The following is a 22484-nucleotide window of genomic DNA, read 5'->3' as shown; positions in this document are numbered from 1 at the left end:
GAAGGAAGCTGAGTTGGCAGGCAGTGGCCTAGTGACCATCTTTCTCTTCTGATGTAGAACTCCTGGACAGCACGTGGAGATCTATGGGAAGGACTGGAGTGACTTAAATGACCTTTTCATAGCACACTTTAGTGTGCCTGTCACTCAAACTCTGGGACCTTTTCAAACTGTTTCAGTCCTTGGTTGAGAAATACAGGTTAAAAGTTGGAGCCTGAAGCAGGCAGTTGGAATGCTATTGTCCTCTCGGTAGGCATCAAGTAACTTGTTATTCGGATGGTGGTGCAGCTCATGTGTACCGCCCTATTGCGACTACCTTTCCCTGACCATCAACCCGGTGGTCAGCAGTCTGCTGGTGGTCTCAGCGGTCCAGCAGCTGTCTTCGTAAGTCCGATCTGCCCAACTCGTAATACGGGGGTCAGACCACCAAACTCACCGCTCTTGGACTGCTGACTAGAACCTAAGGAAATTCTTGGTATCTCTTATAAAATACTAACTTAAGCTCAGACCAACTATAGCTTAAATCAGCACCTACTTCCTACCTCGCACTACATTCAAGTTAGGTAAACCGGGGTAGAATTATTTAGAAGCACCAGATGAGTATCTACTTTTAGCCTGTGTATTTATGTGTATGTATATAGATATAGGTCATAGCTAAAAGACAATGCTGTTGCAGTTTTACTTCTTCTTACTGCTGACGCTGTGCATATTATATCTTGCTTACTGTCTAATGATCGTGAAAGCTCATATCTCTTACACGAGAACTAAGACTGTTCAATAAACCCTTTTTTATAGAAAACGCCCGTCTTCCTATTTTCTGTGTAACTCTGAAGAAAGTAAGCATGCACGATTGACTGAGTAAAACTGTTATCTATTTTTTCCACAATTCTGAGACACGTTCCGATTCTGAAAGGAAACAAAGTTGTCATGTTCATGCGGTTGTCAGAAACGAATCCCTTCTTGTTCATTCGAGAAGTTTCTAGTGACCTCTGAGTTAGCTGGCACACAAGTAATTAAGTTTAATATACTTGATTGGAGCATACTGACCTCAGTTCTATGCACAGAACTATAGTGTATATTATTCCAATGCGCAGAGCCTCTAAGGGAAATAGGAACTACACTACATGGCGCCCAACGGTTTGGTAAGGCACTAATTTAGCGCTAGATACTGAAGTAACTCAGTTGTGCTTTTCTCAGAGACCCCTACTCATAATACTCCATAAGACGTCTGGAGTGGGCAGGGATAATATCCGCCATAGCTGAGTAGGACGAAAAATCCTATGTATTAGCTGTTTGGTTTATTCAACGTTGAAGGATACAGTGTTCCAAAATATTGTACACCTTATCTTTGTTTCCTTGAAACTTGTTCTCCATTTTTCAAAAAACAATGTCCCAGAACGAGGATAATACAGAGGCTACAGCTGACCATGCCGTAGCAACCTTTGATACTACAGGTTTAAATGAAACCGATGAGGGTGTTATAAACATCCATCCAAATTTAAGGAGAGCCATCACTCTAAAACTTATAAAACATGGCCTAACACCAAGAGGTGGTAGAGCAGTTTTTGTAATAGAGGCACATGAATCTTTGCAGACAGAGGTAGTCTATCCATGGATTACATTCCCAGAATCAAATCCAGTAACACATGTGTTTCACTTCTTCAAAGAAGATGAACCACCTGAGGAATACATTCCCTTTGAGGATATTGAAATTCCACTAACATACCATGAGCATCAGCTCTGGTTTAAAGGCGCCCTAAAACATTATAATCACATAACCAGGCTCGGACCACTAGGTAGACCAGGAGCAACATGGCCGATTTTAGCCGGCTACACACCTCATTCTGACAGCGAAGAGATGTCAGACGAGGATTTACTCATTCAACTCAAAGAGTTATTAAAATTTACAGACAGTTAGTACAATATGTGATGCGGACTTTAACAGTTCAACCACCAATAACCATTCCAAATCAGACCCCTCATCAGGGGAATACACTAAAAATTACTCCACAGACTTTACACGCAGTCATGGGTAAAATGAACACAAAACGTAAACAAATTCCATTCTGGATAGCTCGAAAAATTACTCAAATCAAAACAGTATTTCCTAATACTAGCCCTCATGAAAAACACAGAATTCTAACAATCTTTTTACCAATGAGGATCACACCACATCCGGAAGACTGCACCACTTGGGGCACAGTCTTTGCTGCCATCTATACTAAAACACACGGTGTTCCATCTATTGCGGTAATACCTGATGTCCAGAAACAAATTCAAAATGAATACGGGGCAGAGCCTGCTCTGAACTTAGGTATGAAATTACTGAAAAACTTCGACCAAGTCTCAACAATAATATTATCTAATATTAAAGGAGTGGCAGCATCAGTGGCGATCCGCCAGAAATTGAGAGAATTTGATGTAACAGAACAACAAAAAGAACTACCCAGAATAATAGAAAAATCCTATGATGAATTGGGAAGGAACTGTTTAGGAGGGAAACCACTTAAACCACAACTCTCTGACGATCCTGAAAAGGACTTAATTAAACACAATCCTACATCTTCTAAAAAGAAGTGGGAAAATAAAAAACAACATTCAAAGGACAAACATTCTCAATCGCGAGGTAGGTCTCCTCAAAAGGAGCCCTCTGAAAGGAGGTATAACCTCAGGAATAGGGACAATTTGAGAAAACCTGACAGTTATCAAAATACTAATACACGTTCGTCTCGTTCCTTTCAGACATCTTCACAGACATCCGAAAGAAGAGGATGGTCAGAACAAAAAGAAGAACGCGTGAAGTCCAGAGACGATCAACACGTTCAGAAAAATAAACCAAAACCTCAGTTCTCCAAGAAAAAGTTAGCAGGTCTGAAGATCAGACATGCCGAAAATCCTGAGGACACAACTCAAGAACGGAGAATGGGCTCAGACAATGCTGGACAGTGCAGCAGAAGTAACAATAGCTCGCCAGAACCTGAAGGAACTTCTGGAGATAGTGTACTTGAGTGAATACATAACAGTTGAAACTGTAGACACCAGGGTTAGTTCTCCACAAAAGTTATACGAAATAACACTCCGGATGGAGGGAGACATACCAAGAAAAGTGAAAGCACTCTTTTGGGAGAAGCTTTCAAGGGGTTATGACAGTGGTTCCCAAACTTTTTTGACCCATGGCTCCCTTGACCTAATTGGCAGTTGGCCGTGGCTCCCCAACATTTTTTTACGGGTGGGCGGGTGGGGGGGGGGATGTAAGCCCGACCTCGGGAGTACTTCCTGTTGTCTTCCTTAAATTAATTGGGATGCAATGAAGGTAGTATAATCATATTTCTAACAAAATACGAAGATAACAGCTGTTTAATAAAACTTTGTTAAGTGTGAAACGATACAAGATTAATAGCCAAATATGTTTCCATGCAACTTTTACTAACCACACAACAATAGTTCGCAAATTTCTATATAATAAAATATCTTTTCAATGAACAGGTAAAACAGAGTCCGAAATTTACCTTACAAATCCTAGTGAGATGGATGTGCTTGTTTTTCCTTACATAACTCCTGAAATCTTGGAGTTATTTTTGAGAATGCAACACGCATTTCTTTTTCAAGGTGAATTTTTGCCCTATATTTAGACTTTACCACTGCAACTGCTGAAAAACCTGCTTCACAAAGGTACGGAGTTGCAAAAGGGATCAAAACATGCAGGGCTCTCTTGCTAATCATTGGATATTCATCTCCAGCTTGGCACCAGAACTCAAGCAGTGACTGAGACTGGAACCTTACTTTCAATGTTGAGTCACTTGAAACATCAATAAGCTGTTCTGCTTCCTCATTGTTGAAATGCTGAGGTATCTCAGCGTTGAAGGGGTCTCTCACCCATTTTATTGGCTCCACTTCATCCTCTGGAAAATATTTATCAAGGTAAAAACGCAGTTGAGACAAATACAGAACAAAAACTGTCCTCAGTTCCTCCTTTAACGCCATCTCATTCTCCTGCAGGAACTGGTCCAATGAAGGAAAACATTTATAGTCACCTTTGCTTAGACTGCTTTTCCAAAGGATCACTTTCTTCTTAAAGCCTGAAACTTTGTCTGACAGTTGCAAGATGTTAGTATTATTGCCTTGCAAGGACTTGTTCAGTGCATTCAGTTTTTCAAATAGATCAGAAAGAAAAGCCATTTGTATTAGAAAGTCTGCATCAATAAACTTGTCAGCAAAACAATGTTCATCACCATGTAGATATGAGTAGATTTCATTCCTCAGTTCATATACCCTAAGCAGGGAGTTACCTAGAGACAGCCACCGAGAACTGCTATAGAACAAGAGACATGAGTGTTCCGCACCCATGTCCTCACACAGTTTAGCAAAAAATCTTGCTTTCAATGGTCTTGTTTTATTATAATTTACCACTTTGATGACAATTTTCAGAATACCATGCAGTTCTTCACTGAGGTTTCCTGCTGCCAGTGCTTCTCTGTGAATTATGCAGTGTGTCCAAACAGCATTAGGAGCTTTAGATCGTATGCGAGCTTGAAGTCCTTGGTAGCATCCTGCCATTGAACGGCCCCCATCTGTACAAACTCCAACACATCTCTCCCAGTCAATTTGATTCAGTTGCATGAAATCATCCACAACCGCATACAAGTCTTGACCTGTGGTTCCACCTTTGATTTCTTTACAGAACAACAAATCCTCAACAATTTGTTTTTCGTATAGAAAGAAACCTGACATAGCAAATAAGATGGGTGTCTTTGTGGTTGTCTGTTGCCTCATCCAACTGGAGTGCAAAGTCTTTGCCTCTTAGATTACAGATGAGCTGATCGTTAATATCTTCAGCCATATCATTTATCCTCCGGCTGATAGTATTATTAGAAAGAGGCACTTTCAGCAGCTGTTTACCCGCATCTTCGCCGATCATGATTGTTACCATCTCAACAGCAGCAGGCAAAATCAGCTCTTCTGCAATTGTGTGGGGTTTTTTACTCTGTGCAACTAGATAGGCCACTTTATATGAAGACAGGAGGGCGTTACTATTAGTTTGGATGATGGTGACCATTTGGACTTATTATTCTTATTGGTACCCCGCACAGACAGAAAGAGCATTCAGTTTTCTAATGAAGTCTAAGGTCAAATAAAATGGCAAATTGTAAGATTGCTGCAATTTAGCCCAGCAGTTGGAACCAACAATAGAAAACCCTTTAGCAGTGCCCCCCTCAAGTCTCCATGACCACTCTCTCTCAGATATATTGAATCAGTTATATAGTGCCACCTATACCAGTGTAAGGTGTCAGGGCACTTATCACACACACATTACACAGAGCAGAGACAATCAATCATATGTGTGTAAATTAGTGTATAGGAAATGTTTCATACGCCAGAGGACTACAAGGTAAGTCACATGTCATCCATACTGGTAGGTAGACAGTAAGTGTGCTTAGTCTGGAGAGGCACAGACTCAGAATTTAAACTGGGTTGGGGGTTCCATTTAATAATTAGGAATTTTTGTTACTGAAATGAACCCTTTTTGAAACAGATTACAATGAAAGATGGAGGAAGACATCATAGTGCTTTAATAATCCATACATTGACTGTTTGCATGCAGCTCTTGAATGACAGTTATTAGCTCATGTTAGGATTTTAACATTCTACACTGCTTTTAACCAAGAAGAAAATAGCATTGCAATGGAAAGGGGATAAAAAGGATAGCAGCTATCTATTCACAAACTACCAGCAGACCTTTAGTCATTGCGGTGGTTCACGTATTTGTTGGGTTGACTTGACATGGTGGCCCACCCAGAGCACATTCTCCCACCTCATGCCATTGGCATTTCACCTTGTATATGGAGTTTGTGCACTGGAATGTAGGAGGGATCATTTTAAATCTCCATAGCACACAGATTAATAATCTGTACTTCATAACATAATACATGCATTTTGTGGTCAAAGCAATCCTTTTTGTTTTTCTATCCTCAATGCAGCAAGTTTCTTTTTTTATGTTTTATTCAAGATTTGCATTTTACCTGCTGGACCATGCCAAAGACTCTGATAAATATTGGCAGAGCCCACTGGTCTAATCATTTTCAAACTTTCACACATGAAAGCCGAGTCTGGCTGCTATTTGTAACAAATACATGCAATAGCCGAGGAGCATCGGTGGATGCTACAGATGTGGGGGTATGAAGGGCGGAACAAAAGAAATACAAAAGTTGTGCAGCATGAGAGGTCACAAGCAAGATGAACAGACAGTAGGGCCAGGAATTGCAGGAAGAGGGCTGGAGCAAACAAACCAACGGTACAGCTTTAAATCCAATAGAAGGCAAGTTATTGACTGAAGCTGGAGAAGCTGCTAAGTCAAGAATTACAGGACTGCTAGCAGACGAGCTGAAGCAAGAGATGCAGCAGGAATGCAGCAATAGACCATGCAGCTGGAGGAACTCAACAAAAACAAACTATAGTAGGGTTTCAGCAATGAGTGTAACAGGACCTGAAGCAGAAGCTGCAGCTGGGTGTGTTGTGCCAAGAACTACACATGGGGTGTTAGCAATAGATGTTGCAAGAAGAGGAGCGAGAACTGCAGCACAAATCGCAAAAATAAGAAATATTGCAGGTGTGCAGGGAGAGATCATTAATCGCTGACAATAACCAAATGGCAGAATACGACTACCCGTGTCAAGCATTAGAATGCTTTAAGTGCCTACAGAGCACCTGCTCTCTATGGAGTGTCATTCAAGTGCCACCACTGATGTGCCGTTCATATGCAGGCCCAGTGTTGCGCAGTGCCCCTGCCTATCTGCCACTTTATTTTGTTGATTTGCCAATTTTGAATCATTTTTCGCCATGTGAGGGAAGGGGCGGTCTTAGGTAGGAGACTTTGTGCCAAACAATGCGTATTTCTCCAGCGCCTCACAAACGATTGTAAGTCTGCCGCTTATGTCGGTGTTTGCACCCTCCCCCCTAATGAACATCGGCTGTGCAGAGGCTCCAAAAACGAGCTGCAAGCCTACTCAATGCGGTGGGTTTCAGCTCTCCTTTTGATCCTCAATGTGATTTTGGCTTATTATCACTTGGTGAAATTGCCCCATGTCATTGGTGTGAATAGTTATTTAATTCATGCAGCATTCCTTTGCATTTTCAGTTCTATGTAGAAAAGTGCACTCCCCTAAAAGAAAAGCAAGGAATAGGTGAGCTACTTAGACCTGACCAGGACCCATTTGAAATCTTTGAAGGAGGAGAGCCAAAGGTAAGAAGTGAGGGAGTAAAAAAGGGGAAGAGTGAAACTGAGTCAAAGAGAAGAGTGTATAAAAAGCGGGAAACATTGGATATGTGAAGAATGCAGTGAGGCGGAAAACAAAGAAATAGATGCAAAAATGAAAAAGAGAAATGAAAGCAAGAGGGGGAGGAGGACAGTCTAAAATGTCAAAAGCACTTGGCAAGGGCTCTCGGAGAACATCCATGGATTGTAGGTCGTGATGGGGGTGGGGGGGCGCACGGGCATGTTAGCAGTGTACGATGGCGGAGGTGCCCGGATGTAAAAACCAGGTCTCTTTGGTCAGACAGAGGAAGGCTAGCGTAAAGGTATTAACACACTTATTTATAAACTTTTTTTTTCTCTGACTTGACCGCATACCTGTTTGTAACTTCTGAAGAGGGTCCCACGAGGCACGGCAGAACAGGGAGGGCGAGCTGCGTATGCCAGTAATGGCGCGGAGGCTACGTCTGCGGAAACACATACGTACGCACGTACGAACGCTCTTGGGCCAAACCATTGTACCCACATTATGCAGGTGGCATTTGTAACTCCCCCATACTTTGCGTATCTTGCGCTAAGCTGGAATACGTTCATCCTGCATTCAGGCCATGGTAGGGCCTCTAAAAGACACATCATATTTTACTGTCTACAAACGGCCAGACGCTATCTTTCCCACATCGTGTGCGGTGCCCCTGGCTACTGATAACGGCGCACCGGGGCGCCGCGGCGCACAGTTTGGGAATCACTGGGTTATGACATACTTCTAGCAGAAAAAGATTGGCCACCACAATTTGTCAGGGAGTGACCACATGGCGAAGACATCATTATGCCAGCCTTCTCTAACCATGTTCCAGTACATCTAAAATATACTTATGCCAGGAAATGGGCAGTAGACCAAACTCCTGCATTATATAAAAATCATGTTGGATGGGATGAGGATTCACCTCACCATAAAATCCAATTAAAAACTCAACCAACTGCACAAGGCATTACCCTATTAAGCAAGAAGCTAAAAAACAGGTCAGGGAGATCTTAGATCAACTTGAATATCATGGGGTGATTGAAACATGCACCTCATCAATGAACAATCCTTTGTTTCCTGTTGCAAAACCAGACAAAACATATCGTCTAGTTTTGGATTACAGACACCTGAACACTTGTTCTAACACATTTGCAGTGCAAAATGCGCACAGTACAGCATTAATGAATAACATTGTGCATAAAAAATATAAAACCACATTTGATATTTCTAATGGCTTTTTTTGTCAGCACATAGCACCTCAAAGTAGGTACTTGACAGCTTTCTCAATAATGGGGAACCAGAGTCACTTTTGTCGACTACCACAAGGGTTCAAGAACAGCCCGGGGTTATTCTCAGCAAGAGAAACAGAGTTACTACAAATTTATGATGATGAGGCATTGTCATATGTCGATGACATATACTTAACAGACAATGACCTGGATAGGCACTTGAACAGGGTAAAAACCATAATACTGGGATTAGCCTCTGAGGGCTACAAATTTAATTTAAAAAAATCAATGATTGCCCATCTCAATGTCCTTGTTCTAGGATATGAACTTCCAAGTGAAGGCAAAAGCCTGGCATCAAACTGAGAAATGTGCGCTGCTCCAACCTCCAAAAACGCTGAAAAACTTAGTCGATTCTAGGTTTCCTGAACTTTGGAAGAACTTATATTCTAAATTACGCAGAGAGGGTTAAGCCTCTCTACGATTTAATCAAACAAGATTTTAAACAAAAAGATTGGACACAGGAACACACAAATATCCTGCGTTCAATACAAACTGACATGTTAGCAACAAACCACTTACAAACACGTGTGAATATACGTAACTTAGTGATCCGAATAATACCGGGTCAATGCGTATGCACCTACTTAACGCTTAATGAAGGTGAAAAAGTACAGATTGCATACAAATCCCATTTGTACACACAAGCGGAAATGCGCTTCACTTCAACAGAAAAAATTCTGACAACAGTTCAAACCGCTGTTGCAAAAGAAAGAGCTCTAGCTCAGGGGAAACGCATTATTGTCGTGACTCCGGTACCAGCCTTAGAGGCGGTAACAAAAGCGAGCATTCCGAATGCAAAAGCTTTACTTCCGAGATGGATACAGTGGGTTAATTCTCTTGACACAACAGATCTTGAATATGTTTTTGATCCTTATTTGAAAACTCAAGCATTCCTGCAATATGAACATGAATGTCCTCTGCCAATTGAGATTCTCTCTCTTGGCCAGTACGAATTTATAATTTATACTGACGGATCAGCACAACCCGTTACCGGAAGTAAGTAAGCTTACAGTGCAGCATGCACGATCGTTAAAGGTTGTATGCGCGATGGTAAATTCAGACTGATGGTCACTAAAACACAGTCTCTAGGAGACTGTACAGCTCAGCGAGCTGAACTACAAGCATTCAAATTGGCACTTGAAAATACGGATCGCGAATTCCCCAGACTGATAGTGTGCGATTCCTTTTGCTGTGTACAATCATATAATGAATATTTACAGAATTGGCTTCAAAATGGTTTCAAAGATGCAAAAGGTGGCACAATTAAGCATAAGACGCTTTGGGAACAAGTAGTTCAGTTGAGAGACGGACTACAAAACACTCATGTTATACAGAAGCTGAGTCATCAACGTGATGGCATTCACGTTGCAGGGAATTAATTGGCTGACGAAGCCGCGAAGGGGGCTGTGCAAACAGCTTCTGTAGCTGCGATCACTCATTCAAAAACGAAAATAAACAGTGAGATATTACTGGCTGTCAATGCTTCAAGCAAAGGCAGCGGTGCAGCGTTACCTAAAAAGTTTCCACTCATACATAATTGATGCGAACAATGTTCCGTTTGCTTGAATCCCTGGAGTGGGGGATAGGGTAATTCCAAACATGGAACATAGATTAGGACTAATCCTAGCAGCACATGAAGGGATAGCCTCTGCCCATGCAGGTGTTTCCGCCACAGTATCATTATTAAAACAGAGATATTGGTGGCCCGGCATTAGGAAACAGACCAAAAACTATGTTTTGGAATCTGAAATATGTCAGAAGATGAAAGTCTCTATAGTGAAACGTCCTGCGCAGACACCCCTGTTAATTTCAGATAAACCATTAGCTTGTGTTTACCTGGATCACTGAGGTCCCTTGCAAAGGGATGGTAACTATAAATATATCATAGTCGCAGTAGATTCGTGCTCAAGGTTCCTATGGATATGGCCTCAGCGCTCGGCTGACGCTCGAACTGTTATAAAAGATTTGCGAGTCTTAATCGGCACATACGCATTTGGCACGCTACACTCTGACCAGGGCCCTGCATGTAGCTCTCGAGCTTACAAAGAAGCCATGGCCAGTTTGGGCGTTGCATGGCGGTACTCTTCTCCATTCCATCCTGAGGGAAATTCGGTTTTGGAAAGAAAAAACCGGGACATAAAGTGGTCTATAACAGCTAGAGTATTAGGTATGGGTGACGGGTGCGCATCTTTATGGGGTCCAACGCTCTTTAAACAATTTGCCAAGAAGTTCTCTATGGGGAATCACTCCATATGAGGTCCTATTTGGGACAAGAATGTGGGTCCCAGATCTAGAATGTGCAGGCACAGTGGTGGAAAATAAACCTTTTGATATCATAGATTGTTTGGCTGTTTTACAGGACTTAAATGAATTAAGAGCGTAACAAAGCAATGTCATCCTGAAGCCAACCACCACTGGGGAAAAACCAGCTATCCCAGCAAGGCCTGTCTTGATCCCAAAGCTTGGGGATCTAGTCAGAGAAAAGATCGCGGATAAGAAGGAATTTGGGCCTTCTTACAGACAACCAGTACCTGTCCTAGCAATCCACGGATCAAGAACAGTACTTCTGCCGCCCCTTGCTGGTAAAAAGGAGAAAAGATTTGTGTCCATCGACCACATCAAACCACATCATGTGGCCAATACTGAATAGTAGGCCTAGTGGACTCCGACCAAGTAGCAGACACACTCCGCTAGCTACTATCCAAGAGGTTCAAACTGAAAGACTCGTCACCTTTGAGACTCCAACAGTAATAAATGAAGGACTAAGCAGCAATGCTATGGAACTCGTTCCTCTTGAAACCCAAATACCAGTTCGTCCTGATACACCCGTCTACACCAACGTAACACATGAACAGCTGGTGCAAGCGATTCAACTAACCCTGAAGCAATTCCAGCCATTGACAGAACTGCCTCTGGCTATTTCATTAACTTTGATACGTTTTCTGAGGATCCTAGCGAACCAGAAACAACACCAGCAAAAAAGACCTTGAAAGAACAAGCACAAGACTCTTTTCATCACTTGAAAAAGACCTATCTGGTTTCACTATGGATTGAACTATGGATTATTTCTGGAATTTTCTTCTCTCTACTTTGGCTTGCTTTGGTAATAACTCTGAGCATGTTGACAGAGGGAAGATATATTCACTTGGACACAGAAAGCAGAACTGTGAACTTACTTTTGAAACCACACAAATCATCCCATCGTGAAGCAAGAGACTTGTCAGCAGTGAACATCACAGCCGTTCCTATACAAGATGGTATAGTTTGGGACAAAACGGATTATGATATATTCGGTCCGTCTGAACTTGTGAAGATTCCACACTTATTAAAAATATAATTCATTGAATTTATTACCTCTAGTACCTATTCTGATGATTGGGACTTTTGAGACTGATAAAAACATGATGTCTGATCTAGAAAGGTCTGCTGCATTTTCTAACCATGAATATTTAGAGGGTTCAACAGACTATGAACAGCTTTTTTGTTACAAGAACTATGGTAATCATTTCTTGCATAAGACTGCAACTCCTAGAAATGTATTTTTGTATACCCATGGGAACATTTTCCAACACCACCGAAGGGTAGCTCAAAAACATTTGAAAAGAAGTTTCCATATTTTTCAGGATACAATACATCCATCCCAGAAACGTTTTATTATAAAAGTTTCAACAATACAGGAAAGAAAAATATGTGAACAACTACAAAACAGATTTATTCTGCATCCTTTAATGACCAACTGTCTAGACAGGGTTTCGATTTTTGGAAACAAACTATTGACACAAAATCTGTCTGGGGTACAAAAGATTGGCAAGTGCAGGGGATAGAAGCTTTGTTTAGAGCCTGCATCATTCCACAGCAGATAATGTTTTTGAATGACAGTGTCCAACAAACTTCTTGCCTTGGATTAGCCAAGATCAAAGACACTCCGTCCATACCTAAACCTGCCAGTGGTAGCACTACACAGGGGGAGGTCGACGAACATAAAATTCTACAAAATAACAGAACAGATTCCGAATGGGAAAAATGGTTGCTCTGGCCCATTTCAATTGAAGAGGGACAGCGCACTCCTGCTTATGATGGTAAAACTAATGGTAAATTCTTGTGACTTAGGTGCTACAGCGCTATGCTTGCTGTCAGTCAAGCATATGGAGTCAAAAAGCTAAATTGAGACTAACATTGGAGAAAGTCAGCGTTGTGCACAATACCGTGGGTTCCTATGACCCAAACACATATCCAGCTTGTTCAACGAAAATAATAATCAATTGCAACTAATCAGTGCTGTTAGTTAAATACATATATTGTTGTCAAATACATGAGTTAACTACATACAAGTTTTTCAAAGATAATGAGGTTATACACACCAATCATTACACTTCATGAAAACATATTACTGCCATTGTACACACATCATGGCGCTTTGAATTAAGACATTTCTTATACACAGTAATGAATACACGTAAAAATAAAAAGAAGCCCAATGCATTTCGGGACTGGTGCGTCCCTTCGTCAGGGGCGATCTAAAGACAAGGAAACAATAATAATTAACAATCTTGCTATTAGAACAAATGTACTAGCACCCAATACATAGAAACCATTACTCATGTTGATATATTGTGTTGCATGAATTATTTACGAAATCACACAAATGTCTGGTTCAATCATGAACTACTGTGATATAAATTACTAGGCACTCTGCAGACTTAGAAACCAGAATGTAAAGGACAACGCCACCAAGGACCTGCACTCACCAAGTGATTAGTTATGAAGATATAAAAGTACACTACTACTGCAAATTCGAATAACTACAGTGTAGGGAAAAAATGGAAGTGAAAATAGAGGGGTAATGACAGACGCGGCAAACTCACCTCGTCAGATATAAAAAATGAAAAAACGTGAATATAAAGCTGATCAAATGAGGGCCCAAATGTGGTCCAATATGGTGCTGGGAGAGTAAAGAAAAGGGCTCATTAGACTCTGCGAAATGGAATAGATCAGGTTCAGGAACGTCCGTGCGACAGTAACTTACCCCCAAAGTACTCGAAGAAAATCAACAATGTGAATCTTGTTAGTGATAATCAACACGGTTTTATACCTAGTAGGGGCACTACTCATCATACGCGGAAGGTCATTACACTATTTGATGTCGGAGAAGTCACAGGAGAACCGATCGCGGTAATGCTTTTAGATGCAGAGAAAGCTTTCGATCGGGTCTCCTATGGTCAAACCCCGCCAGGATTTATTAGCACTACAGACTCGCTCTCCTGTACAACGCTTGGTATTTGTCACTAGATTTTCCACTATCTCCTCATCTATTAGGAATATTATCAATTCGCAGTGGGAACTCTTGCAACAGGAGAATGATTTCCAAGATTTATTCCAGTCCAAACCACTTTTTGCGTATACAAGAGGGAAGAATCTTCGTTCACTATTGAATACTCCTGACATCGTCACTGAACCATCTGTCTACCAAGGGACTAAAAGATGCTCAGCTTGCATACACTGTAACAATGTGATCACTGGGAACATACTTACTCACCCCTTATCTGGATCAAAAATTCAATTAAGGCATACCAGTGACTGTAACTCATTAAACGTGATCTACTGCATTAAATGTCCTTGCGGTAAAGCATATGTCGGCAAGACTGAGCGCAAAATAAAAACACGCATCACTGAACATAAGAGTAAAATCAGGAATAAAAGCAGCACTTCAAGTATTGCCACGCATTGGATTGAGGCTAAACACACGATCTCTCAGTTACGGTTTCAAATCTTAGAAAAACTGACAGTACGACCGGGGTCTTGATGTAACAAATACTTTATTACGAAGAGAAATCTTCTGGATCCAGAAATTGCAGTCTATGAGTCCCTCTGGTCTCAATGACCGTTTGGATATGTCATGTTTCCTTTGAGGACCAGTGATATTCACAAACAAGCAGTTAAAGTTCGAACTTTATCTGATTTTTCAAGCACTTTTTCATTTTCACTTACTAACACTTACCCCGCTTATTTATCTAGCCTAATCCTGGATTTTCCCTTGGTTTTTTCTCTTATCAAACATAGTGCCTATAGTGTCAGTTGGTCTTATGAGTCACGTGGTTCTATGTTTTGCATTATGTAATTACCTAGCAGACAGTCGTTTATACCCCCTTCCGATATCTATTTATTTGCAATATTTACCTGTCCACATGTCTTATCGCTTCACTGCATATATTTTTGTAGCCTATATTCAGCTTTTCACAGCCTTTCATCACTGATTTGATTTTAGCTCTTTGCATTCCCTTACGATGCCACCATTTAGTATTTTTTTAATCCTCGGTTTGGTTTTTTTCTGGGACCTACCGACTATCTTTTCTTAAATAGTGTGACACTATCTGTGTATTTGTTACACTACGTGTACATCATTCCAAGATGGCCACCGTTTTGTTATTTCACGACCATGACCCCTGTGGACCGTGATCCCAACTTTCAGCCGCCTTCTGTTTCCATTTCTTTATTAGTGTAACAACGCGTGGTACCGCGATACGTCTAATTCGGCATCAGACGGGTTCTGTGTAAACGCTTCGCGTTTTCATCGTTCTACTCACCAGTAAGTTTTAGTTTATATATTTGTGTCTCTCTGCACGCGGGTCACTAGTGAAGTCTCGTGTTCATATTAGTGTTCAGCACTGGACACGCTATTCATTTCCTTCCCGTTTACCTTCTTTCTAGATTCACATTGTTGATTTTCTTCGAGTACTTTGGGGGTAAGTTTGCGTCGCACGGACGTTCCTATACCTGATCTATTCCGTTTCACAGAGTCTAATGAGCCCTTTTCTTTACTCCCCCAGCACCATATTGGACCACATTTGGGCCCTCATTTGATCAGCTTTATATTCACGTTTTTTCATTTTTTATATCTGACGAGGTGAGTTTGCCGCGTCTGTCATTACCCCTCTATTTTCACTTCCTTTTTTTCCCTACACTGTAGTTATTCGAATTTGCAGTAGTAGTGTACTTTTATATCTTCATAACTAATCACTTGGTGAGTGCAGGTCCTTGGTGGCGTTGTCCTTTACATTCTGGTTTCTAAGTCTGCAGAGTGCCTAGTAATTTATATCACAGTAGTTCATGATTGAACCAGACATTTGTGTGATTTCGTAAATAATTCATGCAACACAATATATCAACATGAGTAATGGTTTCTATGTATTGGGTGCTAGTACATTTGTTCTAATAGCAAGATTGTTAATTACTATTGTTTCCTTGTCTTTAGATCTCCCCTGATGAAGGGACGCACCAGTCCCGAAATGCATTGGGCTTCTTTTTATTTTTACGTGTATTCATTACTGTGTATAAGAAATGTCTTAATTCAAAGCGCCATGATGTGTGTACAATGGCAGTAATATGTTTTCATGAAGTGTAATGATTGGTGTGTATAACCTCATTATCTTTGAAAAACTTGTATGTAGTTAACTCATGTATTTGACAACTATATATGTGTTTAACTAACAGCACTGATTAGTTGCAATTGATTATTATTTTCGTTGAACAAGCTGGATATGTGTTTGGGTCATAGGAACCCACGGTATTGTGCACAACGCTGACTTTCTCCAATGTTAGTCTCAATTTTGTTCTGGCCCATAGACACAAACAACTGTAAAGAAATATTCCTGAACAGAGTACAGGGTTTCACAATCAGTAGGCCAGACCCACGCTATGTCCAAAGACAGCATCCAGGGGTAGTAACAACATACAGTGTTGGAAAATTATGCCTCGACTGGCTGCAGACATCTACACTAGAGGATATGAAACAACACTTATCTTTACTTAAAGACGACGCAGACCGTAGGGATTTCTTGCTAGGACCAAGAAAACCGCGTCAAAAACGTTTCATATATGCAGGTATTTATGCTGCTTATAATGAAATATGGAAGGTTACCCAAGCAGAAGCTGCAGAAAGAACACGAGAAATTGATCGTATTAATTTAGGGAAAACTCTTGCTGTAGTCGACAATGGGTTAATGACTCTGTCATCCAGGATATATTCATTGGGTAACATTGTATCCTCAGCAATAGACATTGTGGAACAAGATTTGGTCCAGTTGCAACAAGGCCAGTCTCAATTACGTTCTATTCTGTCATTAGGCTGGACGATACAAAACTTGTGTGCAGGCTATGTGTCTTGGCGTTTCATTAACACGTCTTCTCTGTTCTCAGAATACAATCTCACTGATAAACAGATCTAACTGGCACAAAGGGGTGCTAAGTATACAATGCTGAGCATTGAAAAACTGGAAAAAATGCCGTTTACGGTAGCAGAAAAACCAACTACTGAATGGATAATTCATGGCAAAGTAACTCTGCCTGTTGCAACCTTCCATTTTGAGTATTCCCTCAAATACATACCGGCGGGCAAATATGAAAGGTTGGGTAAAAAATACACCAGGACATCCTGGGATTTACCTTACACACACAGATGTTGGAGTGGGGGGCGTGAAGTGTTTATTAGCGGGTCACACTGTGAAAATGCACTGAGCGGTTCACTCATATGTCGGGATATTAGTTTACACAGGGCCTGTAGCGGTTCCATTTCAAACTTATTCTGCCACCTGCAGGGTTCACCAGCCGCTGTGATTAATCCAACGTTTGGACAACTTTTAAATGGGAGTTACTTCATGTTGAATGATCAGAGCTGTTGTGGCATGTTGCCAGGTATCCCATATCTAGTAACAGTTACTTTCAGGGTCACTTGCTGTATGCAAGTCTTGTTCCCCCAAATAGACACAGTGAGGGAGTCGCCTTTATGGCCTTCACTGAACATCTCTTCTATACGAAGTGATACTCTAAGCAGAATGAAAGCCATTGTTTTGCAGAAAACTGTGCCTTTGACCTCTGCCAAAGAAACCTATGATCCACAAATTGCAAGGACTTTGGCTGAGATAAAGGCTCTTTTACGTACCAACTGCCCTACACATTTCACTGAACTGTTGGGACGTATCTTAAACATGTCTGATATGAGCAATATTGTACATGTATTTAAGACCATATGTTCAGGACGGTTAACACCTTTTCAAGCAGTCCTCGGAATTATTCCAAACTTTATGCACTCAGTGTTTGGTGGTCTGCCGCTTCTTTTAGCACTCATTGCGGGAATCTTAATTTTGTTTCTCCTGCTACGCTATGGCAAGCCTATCCATCAGCGTCACTCCCAACAATTTGGAGAAAGTGCTCCTAGAGAGGAGGTGTCGTGAGCGCATAGTACAACAACTGGGTTTACCTCGTCTACGAGAACTGAACGCCACATGGTTTTTATCATTCAGACCAATCTGTCAGGATTGCATCTTACCTGTTCTGCATTGCCTGCTTTGCGGTGAAGAATGCGTGCTAAACATCAGTCATGCCTACGGATATCGATACTCTGCTGGACCCAATAACAGCCCATGCTCTGTGTTGTCCCCAGCGGCTACCAATCCTGGTGACGGAATTCATTGTGATCTCACAGACGCGACATGCTACTGCTGAGGTACGAGACGGATCAACAGGTGCACAGGTAACATCGAATACTGCTACTGATGATGTTCCACATCTATGTGCAGTTAATCTTCTAAATGAGGTATTTGACCTGTCACCAATATCGGTGGACGACTTCTTGTCTACAGGATTGGAGGATTACATGTTCTCTTCGACACCTTCCACTAACTTTTGATTTGGCTCACATTGTACCAGACAATCAGTGAATTTGGCCTTCATGTTTCTAAAAACAAAAGACAAAGCTTGGAACTTTTCATTTTGTTTGCTTTATTGTTTTTTTTGTGGGTTTTTTTGGGCTCATGGACTCTGCTTATAGTAGAACTATTCATAGAGAATAGATTTCCTTGAACACTTCCAGGGACACATTGTCATGTTATATTTTTTAACACCGATGTATTCATGACATGAAATGGTTTGTTTTTTCTTTCTGTACCATTGAACCATTTCATAATATGTATATTTGTATATACTTGTGCTAATTCATTTAGCGATCGATGTAATATGTTTTGCTTAGAATGAGACTTGCTTTATTTATGTAAAGCACTGTTGCATTTTAATGCATAGCCACTGTTTTTAGAGACGGTTTTTATGTTTTTAGATATGTTCTTAGTAAATCATGTGATACTCTATTTTACATATTTATCATGTTTAGCATTTAGTAATGTTGTTCTATCGAAAGTGGAGTGGGTGTTGTGTGTCGCTTTAGATACCCGTATATAGGTCTATTGAATCATGTCCTTATATAGGCACAATTCAACTTGTCCTTATTTAGGCATAATATTCCAGTCCTTATTTAGGCATTGGCCATGCAGATCCAAATACAGGCATGGTCACCTACATCCGTCCATCCCACGTCACAACGAGTTCTTAGAAACCAGACCCTTAGGCCGTTGGTATTTTCCCTGCTGGAATTATTGATTTCACCAAGAACTCATCTATTATGCACGAACTACTATTCCTTAGGCGTTCATTCATGACGTCTTCCTCTGCCCGACTTTACTTCAATGCTAGCATTCCTAGACACCTTCAAGGTATAAATATACCTTCACTTGCCCTAGCAATTCACGGCACAGCACAGCTCGGCTATACGGCTCGCCACGGCAAGTCCTGAAGGAGTTCGAGTCCCCGCCTGATGCACTGAACAGACGCTGTCTTCCCTGCACGCAGAGATTCTAGCTTCCAGTGTTCCAACTCCCCTGGCGGGGTGTTAGAGTTCGCGATCTGGAAAGGGATTCCTCCCTCTCATTCTAAGGTATGGAGCTGACTAGAACCTAAGGAAATTCTTGGCATCTCATATAAAATACTAACTTAAGCTCAGACCAACTATAGCTTAAATCAGCACCTACTTCCTACCTCGCACTACATTCAAGTTAGGTACACTGGGGTAGAATTATTTAGAAGCACCAGATGAGTATCCACTTTTAGCCTGTGTATTTATGTGTAGGTCATAGCTAAAAGACAATGCTGTTGCAGTTTTACCTTTTCTTACTGCTGACGCTGTGCATATTATATCTTGCTTACTGCCTAATGATCTTGACAGCTCATATCTCTTACACGAGAACTAAGACTGTTCAATAAATCCTTTTTTATTGAAAACGCCCGTCTTCCTATTTTCTGTGTAACTCTGAAGAAACTAAGCATGCACGATTGACTGAGTGAAACTGTTATCTATTGTTTCCATGGTGATTAAGTTTAATATACTCGATAGGAGCATACTGACCTCAGTCCTATGCACAGAACTATAGTGTATATTATTCCAATGCGCAGAGCCTATAAGGGAAATAGTAACTACACTACAGTTCCTCCAGTAATGCCTGACTGCTCTTTGCCACACTACCAGGACTGAGCTAGGAACGATTGATGTTGCATCCACGGATCATCTCTGTGTATTGTGAGCATATTGCATGGTAAGGCAGATGTATGTCGTTACAACGCACACTTTTACAACGCATGCACTTACAATGCATTTTTTACAACGCAACATCCACTACAACGCATTCCATTACATAGCATGACACTACAACGCATTTTTAAAAACTACCTGTACAACGCATTCCATTACATCGCATAATACCTTTACAACGCATACCATTACAACGCATAATATTAAATTGCATTTAAGGTAAGTATTAGATAGTATAGGGGTAAAAATTGCTATTCTAACTCCAGGGGGTGCAACAGTAGGGTAAGTGTTGGATAGTATAGGGGTAAAAATTACTATTCTAACTCCAGGGGGTGCAACAGTAGGGAAAGTGTTGGATAGTATAGGGGTAAAAATTACTATTCTAACTCCAGGGGGTGCAACGGTAGGGAAAGTGTTGGATAGTATAGGGGTAAAAATTACTATTCTAACTCCAGGGGGTGCAACAGTAGGGTAAGTGTTGGATAGTATAGGGGTAAAAATTACTATTCTAACTCCAGGGGGTGCAACAGTAGGGTAAGTGTTGGATAGTATAGGGGTAAAAATTACTATTCTAACTCCAGGGGGTGCAACAGTAGGGTAAGTGTTGGATAGTATAGGGGTAAAAATTACTATTCTAACTCCAGGGGGTGCAACAGTAGGGGAAGTGTTGGATAGTATAGGGGTAAAAATTACTATTCTAACTCCAGGGGGTGCAACAGTAGGGTAAGTGTTGGATAGTATAGGGGTAAAAATTACTATTCTAACTCCAGGGGGTGCAACAGTAGGGTAAGTGTTGGATACTATAGGGGTAAAAATTACTATTCTCTCTCCAGGGGGTGCAACAGTAGGGTAAGTGTTGGATAGTGTAGTGTAATATTATGCGTTGTAATGGTATGCGTTGTAAAGGTAGTATGCGATGTATTAGAATGCGTTGTAAAGGTAGTTTTTAAAAATGCGTTGTAGTGTCATGCTATGTAATGGAATGCGTTGTAGTGGATGTTGCGTTGTAAAAAATGCGTTGTAAGTGTAGTGCGTTGTAAAAGTTGCGTTGTAAAGGTTGTTCCCCTGGTAAGGCACACCCTGCCATACCGCTTAATATTCCACCTTGCAACACTTAGGTAATGCAAAGTAGCTCTATACAATAATTTGCACTACTTTGCATCAAGGTGGCGTACCATGGGTGGTACGTTGGCACTACCAATCAGTTTCCCCACAGATGTTGATGCAAATCCATATATACTTGATGTAACAAATACTTTATTACGAAGAGAAATCTTCTGGATCCAGAAATTGCATTCTATGAGTCCCTCTGGTCTCAATGACCGTTTGGATATGTCATGTTTCCTTTGAGGACCAGTGATATTCACAAACAAGCAGTTAAAGTTCGAACTTTATCTGATTTTTCAAGCACTTTTTCATTTTCACTTACTAACACTTACCCCGCTTATTTATCTAGCCTAATCCTGGGTTTTCCCTTGGTTTTTTCTCTTATCAAACATAGTGCCTATAGTGTCAGTTGGTCTTATGAGTCACGTGGTTCTATGTTTTGCATTATGTAATTACCTAGCAGACAGTCGTTTATACCCCCTTCCGATATCTATTTATTTGCAATATTTACCTGTCCACATGTCTTATCGCTTCACTGCATATATTTTTGTAGCCTATATTCAGCTTTTCACAGCCTTTCATCACTGATTTGATTTTAGCTCTTTGCATTCCCTTACGATGCCACCATTTAGTATTTTTTTAATCCTCGGTTTGGTTTTTTTCTGGGACCTACCGACTATCTTTTCTTAAATAGTGTGACACTATCTGTGTATTTGTTACACTACGTGTACATCATTCCAAGATGGCCACCGTTTTGTTATTTCACGACCATGACCCCTGTGGACCGTGATCCCAACTTTCAGCCGCCTTCTGTTTCCATTTCTTTATTTGTGTAACAACGCGTGGTTCGATACGTCTAATTCGGCATCAGACGGGTTCTGTGTAAACGCTTCGCGTTTTCATCGTTCTACTCACCAGTAAGTTTTAGTTTATATATTTGTGTCTCTCTGCACGCGGGTCACTAGTGAAGTCTCGTGTTCATATTAGTGTTCAGCACTGGACACGCTATTCATTTCCTTCCCGTTTACCTTCTTTCTAGATTCACATTGTTGATTTTCTTCGAGTACTTTGGGGGTAAGTTTGCGTCGCACGGACGTTCCTATACCTGATCTATTCCGTTTCACAGAGTCTAATGAGCCCTTTTCTTTACTCCCCCAGCACCATATTGGACCACATTTGGGCCCTCATTTGATCAGCTTTATATTCACGTTTTTTCATTTTTTATATCTGACGAGGTGAGTTTGCCGCGTCTGTCATTACCCCTCTATTTTCACTTCCTTTTTTTCCCTACACTGTAGTTATTCGAATTTGCAGTAGTAGTGTACTTTTATATCTTCATAACTAATCACTTGGTGAGTGCAGGTCCTTGGTGGCGTTGTCCTTTACATTCTGGTTTCTAAGTCTGCA

The sequence above is a fragment of the Triturus cristatus genome, chromosome 1_2 (assembly GCF_964204655.1).
Source record: "Triturus cristatus chromosome 1_2, aTriCri1.1, whole genome shotgun sequence".
Taxonomy (NCBI): Eukaryota; Metazoa; Chordata; class Amphibia; order Caudata; family Salamandridae; genus Triturus; species Triturus cristatus.
This window is presented reverse-complemented; position numbering follows the sequence as displayed.